Below are 7,650 nucleotides of genomic sequence, written 5' to 3' on the forward strand. Positions count from 1 at the left end.
ACCACTATATGTTCCCCGATCGGGGGCAATCGGAACGTCTATCCATCATCAACATCGTTTCACTCATTCCGAACCACCAAATTGGACAGACAGTACCATATTCACCAACCGATTGCTTCAACTTCGCAAACTGTATGGTAAGTTCTACTAATTTCACATCTTACCATCGACTAATAGTGCATAAATCCACTTGGAAATCACTTTTCCTTGGTCCTCGGACCTTCTACGACAACGTCCAACAAATATCCGAAGTCGTTTCCCAACTTAGACCAAGCATTTCGTATCTTTACTTCTAATCGATTTTTTCTCTCATAATTGACGATCAAAATCTAAAAACCACATTTTGAGCCAGAAGCAGTCGTCCGATCGTCCTGGGGGTAGTCTCAATCGATTTAGAAGGGCCCAATTCATAAAGATACGTACTCAGTCAAATTCATGCTTCTGGCTCACCTACCCCCTATATAGAAAACGAAAGCGTACAGGCGTGGAAAACGTGCCATTTTTCTCCATCACGGACTTTTTTTTTCTCGTTGCACCGACTCTAGTAAAAAAGTGAAATTTTTTACTAGTTACCAACTTTTGCAAATTATCATCGGATATCACTTTTCATGGTCTATAGTAAGTTCTTATCACGTTTTAGTAGTTTTTGAAAAAAAAATTTTTTTGAACTTTTCAAAATTTTTCAAAACAAAGTTTTTGTAGGCGGTTTTGTGTATGGAGGGTTACTAGTCTCGGGGTCACTGTTTGACCAAAAAACCACTATATATCATTCGAAAGGTAATTTCAAGGGCTACAAAAAATTGTTCTACGGCACCCCCCTCCGACGTCTAGTATTCGAGTTATTGGCCAAAAACCATCACTTGAGCGATTTTTCGTTCAGGGTACCCGACTCTAGTAAAAAAGTGAAATTTTTCTCGATTGACCAAGTGTTGCAAATGACCATCGGATTTCACTTTTTATGGTCTATAGTGAGTTCTGATCACGATTTGGTACTTTTTGAAAAATTTTTTTTGACGCACTTTTCAAAATTTTGCAAAACCAAAACTTTTTAGGCGGTTTTGTGTATGGAGGGTTACTAGTCTCGGGGTCACTGTTTGACCAAAAAACCACTATATATCATTCGAAAGGTAATTTCAAGGGCTACAAAAAATTGTTCTACGACACCCCCCTCCGACGTCTAGTATTCGAGTTATTGGCCAAAAACCGCAACTATAGCGGTTTTTCGTACAGGGTACCCGACTCTAGTAAAATGATGCGATTTTTACTAGTCTAGGAACTTTTTGGTCAAAAAATCAAGTATATGTCATTCGATAGATAATTTCAAGGGCTACCAAAAATTGTTCCACGACACCCCCCTGCGACGTCTAGTATTCGAGTTATTAGCCAAAAACCGCAACTTAAGCGGTTTTTCGTCCAGGGTACCCGACTCTAGTAAAATGATGCGATTTTTACTAGTCTAGGGAACTTTTTGGCCAAAAATCAAGTATATGTCATTCGATAGATAATTTCAAGGGCTACCAAAAATTGTTCCACGACACCCCCCTCCGACGTCTAGTATTAGAGTTATTAGCCAAAAACCGCAACTATAGCGGTTTTTCGTCCAGGGTACCCGACTCTAGTAAAATGATGCGATTTTTACTAGTCTAGGGAACTTTTTGGCCAAAAATCAAGTATATGTCATTCGATAGATAATTTCAAGGGCTACCAAAAATTGTTCCACGACACCCCCCTCCGACGTCTAGTATTCGAGTTATTAGCCAAAAACCGCAATTATAGCGGTTTTTCGTCCAGGGTACCCGACTCTAGTAAAATGATGCGATTTTTACTAGTCTAGGGAACTTTTTGGCCAAAAATCAAGTATATGTCATTCGATAGATAATTTCAAGGGCTACCAAAAATTGTTCCATGACACCCCCCTGCGACGTCTAGTATTCGAGTTATGGGCCAAAAACCATTCATACTTGAGCATTTTGCTCATTTTGCCTGTACGGGTACCGGGGACTAGTAAAATCAGGCCAATTTTACTAGAGTAGGGGTCCTTTTTGGTCAAAAAAACAACTTTTGCTCGTTCGATAGGGAATCGATAGGGCAACAAAAAATCGTTCTACGACCCCCCCTTCCGATGTCTAGTATTCGAGTTATGGGCCAAAAACAGTTTATAGCTAATTTTTCACTCGATTTTTCACCAAGTATCGCACATTACTCCGGTTCTATACATTGGATCGTCAATCTTTAAGATTTTATGGGTAGTTCCAACTGTTTGCTACATTTCATCCATACATCACCAACCGATTCAATGTCTGTGCTAGAAGTTATTAGAGGAATAAAAAAATTTACCCTTGGCTTTGGACCGTACAATTTTACCCATTTTTGGCCCATATTTGCCCCATAGCTCCGCCGGTATCCAAGATATGGCCACACTTTCTTCTGGCCATGGGTAGATGGCACTTGTGGCTAGATTTCTTCCATGCACCACTAATCGCTACCATGTCTGTGGCCGGAGCTATTCACGAAAGCGCCTCGCGCACTTGGTCGGATTTTTGGTCCAACTTGCACCATTTTTGGCCCATATTTGCCCCATAGCTCCGCCGGTATCCAAGATATGGCCACACTTTCTTCTGGCCATGGGTAGATGGCACTTGTGGCTAGATTTCTTCCATGCACCACTAATCGCTACCATGTCTGTGGCCGGAGCTATTCACGAAAGCGCCTCGCGCACTTGGTCGGATTTTTGGTCCAACTTGCACCATTTTTGGCCCATATTTGCCCCATAGCTCCGCCGGTATCCAAGATATGGCCACACTTTCTTCTGGCCATGGGTAGATGGCACTTGTGGCTAGATTTCTTCCATGCACCACTAATCGCTACCATGTCTGTGGCCGGAGCTATTCGACGAACAACCATCACATTTACCTAGGTACTTTTTCGGATTTTTGGTCCAACTTGCACCATTTTTGGCCCATATTTGCCCCATAGCTCCGCCGGTATCCAAGATATGGCCACACTTTCTTCTGGCCATGGGTAGATGGCACTTGTGGCTAGATTTCTTCCATGCACCACTAATCGCTACCATGTCTGTGGCCGGAGCTATTCGACGAACAACCATCGCATTCACCTTCTCGTTGCACTTCTTCGGGAATTTGGTGCAACCAAGTTTTCACTATAACTTGGTCATTTTCCGTCCATCGGACATGCGGTTTTGGGTGTCGATACTTGACACCGCACGCTACAATATGTTCCTCCACGACCATGTGGTCCGATGCTTCCAACAGGAGCTATTCGAGGAGTACCGATTTTTCACCATTAAAAATGCTCAATTTTGCACCAACTTTTGCCTATAACTCAGGCTGTATCGATCGGATCTTCAATCTTGAAAAAGTTTTGGATAGGTGGCATCAAATGCTACATTTCGTTCTTCCACGTCAACTTTGTCCGATGTCTAACAAAAAAGTTATTCGCGAACCAAGTCCAGAACCCATGCAATGGCTGCCCTCATTGCATACATCACGGCGGTTAACTCTCGTTACTCTATACCGTGGACTTGGTACTTTTTCAGGCATTCGTTGCTACTTCTTGGTTCATGATATTCGTTTACGGTCTTCACTAGGGCATTTGGTGCTTCTTATCGGTTCATGATATTCGTTTACGGTCTTCACTAGGGCATTTGGTGCTCCTTATCGGTTCATGATATTCGTTTACGGTCTTCACTAGGGCATTTGGTGCCTCTTATCGGTTCATGATATTCGTTTACGGTCTTCACTAGGGCATTTGGTGCCTCTTATCGGTTCATGATATTCGTTTACGGTCTTCACTAGGGCATTTGGTGCTCCTTATCGGTTCATGATATTCGTTTACGGTCTTCACTAGGGCATTTGGTGCTCCTTCTCGGTTCATGATATTCGTTTACGGTCTTCACTAGGGCATTTGGTGCTCCTTCTCGGTTCAAGATATTCGTTTACGGTCTTCACTAGGGCATTTGGTACTGGGCTTCCCACTTTCTACTGATCGATCCATACTCACTTGCGTGCACCTAGCCTAGGAAGGTTTCCTTGGGCTTCCCATCTTTCTACTGATCGATCCATACTCACTTGCGTGCACCTAGCCTAGGAAGGTTTCCTATGGCTTCCCATCTTTCTACTGATCGATCCATACTCACTTGCGTGCACCTAGCCTAGGAAGGTTTCCTATGGCTTCCCATCTTTCTACTGATCGATCCATACTCACTTGCGTGCACCTAGCCTAGGAAGGTTTCCTTGGGCTTCCCATCTTTCTACTGATCGATCCATACTCACTTGCGTGCACCTAGCCTAGGAAGGTTTCCTATGGCTTCCCATCTTTCTACTGATCGATCCATACTCACTTGCGTGCACCTAGCCTAGGAAGGTTTCCTATGGCTTCCCATCTTTCTACTGATCGATCCATACTCACTTGCGTGCACCTAGCCTAGGAAGGTTTCCTATGGCTTCCCATCTTTCTACTGATCGATCCATACTCACTTGCGTGCACCTAGCCTAGGAAGGTTTCCTTGGGCTTCCCATCTTTCTACTGATCGATCCATACTCACTTGCGTGCACCTAGCCTAGGAAGGTTTCCTTGGGCTTCCCATCTTTCTACTGATCGATCCATACTCACTTGCGTGCACCTAGCCTAGGAAGGTTTCCTATGGCTTCCCATCTTTCTACTGATCGATCCATACTCACTTGCGTGCACCTAGCCTAGGAAGGTTTCCTATGGCTTCCCATCTTTCTACTGATCGATCCATACTCACTTGCGTGCACCTAGCCTAGGAAGGTTTCCTATGGCTTCCCATCTTTCTACTGATCGATCCATACTCACTTGCGTGCACCTAGCCTAGGAAGGTTTCCTATGGCTTCCCATCTTTCTACTGATCGATCCATACTCACTTGCGTGCACCTAGCCTAGGAAGGTTTCCTTGGGCTTCCCATCTTTCTACTGATCGATCCATACTCACTTGCGTGCACCTAGCCTAGGAAGGTTTCCTTGGGCTTCCCATCTTTCTACTGATCGATCCATACTCACTTGCGTGCACCTAGCCTAGGAAGGTTTCCTATGGCTTCCCATCTTTCTACTGATCGATCCATACTCACTTGCGTGCACCTAGCCTAGGAAGGTTTCCTATGGCTTCCCATCTTTCTACTGATCGATCCATACTCACTTGCGTGCACCTAGCCTAGGAAGGTTTCCTATGGCTTCCCATCTTTCTACTGATCGATCCATACTCACTTGCGTGCACCTAGCCTAGGAAGGTTTCCCTTTGGTACCGACTTCCATCTACGCACTCGATATAACCTAGGTACTTGGTACCGATGATGGTTAACACTCAAGCATTTCTTGCATCCTGCGTGCAAGGTACCAATTTTCACTTCTTAGGTACGTTTATGGGCCCGCATTTATCCAATATCGCTCCGATGGCCTTTCGCATTATTTCATCCGATAGCCCTTGCCAAAAGCTACCAAAAGTTCCTCCACGGCCATGTGCTCCGACGCTTAGTTTAGGAAATATTCGAAAAAATTCATCTTAGGAAAAATTTTCTTATTGGAAAATCACCTTAAATCGATGGCCATTTTTTGGGCAAAAACTTTAACGTCTTCCCGACTTTGCGGGAATTGCGAATTTTAGGCACCCAGAGAAAATCTTTTACTTTAAGGGGGCGGCCGCGAAGTTGCCCAAAGTCTCGGACACAAAAATTCTCAAGTTCCCCACTCTAGTAAAGCGCCCTATGAGTATCTCCTGGCCCGCGAGCTCTGCGAGCGGGCCAGCTTCGGCGATTTTTGCCTTTTCGCCTAGGCGGTTCTTCTACGAAATTGGTCCACAGCTTTTGCTCAGAAAGCTAGCATTTGTTGCAACAGTTAGGTACTTGGTACCACATTTTGGTATCCATTTGGGCATTTGTGGCAACTACTCGGTACTTTGGCCCACATTTCGCTCTACTCGGGCTTCTATGGTGGTACTTGTCGGTACTTCTGGCCAACTTAGGCCAATTGGGTGCAACTTGTGGGTACTCTGTGGGTACTTTAGGGCATATTGTGTCTTTCGGGTGAACCTTCGCGATACTTCATGGGTACTGATGGCCAACTTAGGAACATTCAGTGCAACCTTTGGGCCTAAGGAAATTTGTCCAACTCTTTGGACTTAGAAAATTTTCTGGACTTAGAAAATTTTCTGGACTTGTAAAAATTTTCAAATGTTCAATTTGGCCCACATTTCGCTCTACTCGGGCCTCTATGGTGCTACTTGGCGGTACTTTTGGCCAACTTAGGCCAATTGGGTGCTCTTTGTGGGTACTCTATCGGTACTTTTGGCCAACTTAGGCCAATGGGGTGCTATATGTGGGTGCTCTATCGGTACTTTTGGCCATGTTAGGCCCATTCGGTGCTATTTGTGGGTGCTCTATCGGTACTTTTGGCCATGTTAGGCCCATTCGGTGCTATTTGTGGGTACTCTATCGGTACTTTTGGCCAACTTAGGCCCATGGGGTGCTCTTTGTGGGTACTCTATCGGTACTTTTGGCCATGTTAGGCCCACTCGGTGCTATTTGTGGGTACTCTATCGGTACTTTTGGCCATGTTAGGCCCACTCGGTGCTATTTGTGGGTGCTCTATCGGTACTTTTGGCCAACTTAGGCCAACTGGGTGCTATTTGTGGGTACTCTATCGGTACTTTTGGCCAACTTAGGCCAACTCAGTGCTTCTTGTGGGTACTCTATCGGTACTTTTGGCCAACTTAGGCCCATTCGGTGCTATTTGTGGGTACTCTATCGGTACTTTTGGCCAACTTAGGCCAACTCAGTGCTATTTGTGGGTACTCTATCGGTACTTTTGGCCAACTTAGGCCAACGCGGTGCTATTTGTGGGTACCCTATCGGTACTTTGGGACATATTATGTCCTTCGGGTGAACCTTCTCGATACCTCATGGGTACTTGTGGCCAACTTAGGAAAATTCAGTGCAACCTATGGGCCTTTGGAAATTGTTTCAACACTTTGGACTTAGAAAATTTTCTGGACTTAGAAAATTTTTTGGACTTAGAAAAATTTTCAACTTCTGTATCTTCTTCATCATGTTCCATTTTGTGGGACTTAGAAAATTTTCTGGACTTAGAAAATTTTTTGGACTTAGGAAATTTTTCAACACTTGTAAAATTTTTGTTCCTTCTTTGAAGAAGAATACTTTCCACTATTAGCTTCTTTCTCTTTTTCTTCTTAGTTGTCTTCTTATTTTCGGTCCGAGAGCGCCGACACTTGTAAAATTATCTAAGTCCGAAGACTTTTGGAATGAACCAAAAGTCAACGAACACAATACATCAACCCTATCAACATCAAGTGGCAACCCGAAGGAAGCGCAGCGGCCAGCCCATGTACAACGCGAAGTTGTAGCATGCAACCAACCAACCGCTAACCTCCAACGGCACTCAATGTATTCGTTACACATGGGCGCACCTGCACCACACTGTCGTGACCATCCAACGAGCCGTCGGTTCGGTCGTGTGTTACAAGCACCCCATCACATAGGCATAGAGTCACCACACAGTGTTCTTCAACACTCTCGTCACATGGTGCAAGTCACGGTACGCACCACCAATGTGCACTGGTTGGCCAATTCCAGCACACACGGGGCGCGCACGCGCAAG

This window comes from Anopheles funestus (assembly GCF_943734845.2).
Source record: "Anopheles funestus chromosome X unlocalized genomic scaffold, idAnoFuneDA-416_04 X_unloc_35, whole genome shotgun sequence".
Lineage (NCBI taxonomy): Eukaryota > Metazoa > Arthropoda > Insecta > Diptera > Culicidae > Anopheles > Anopheles funestus.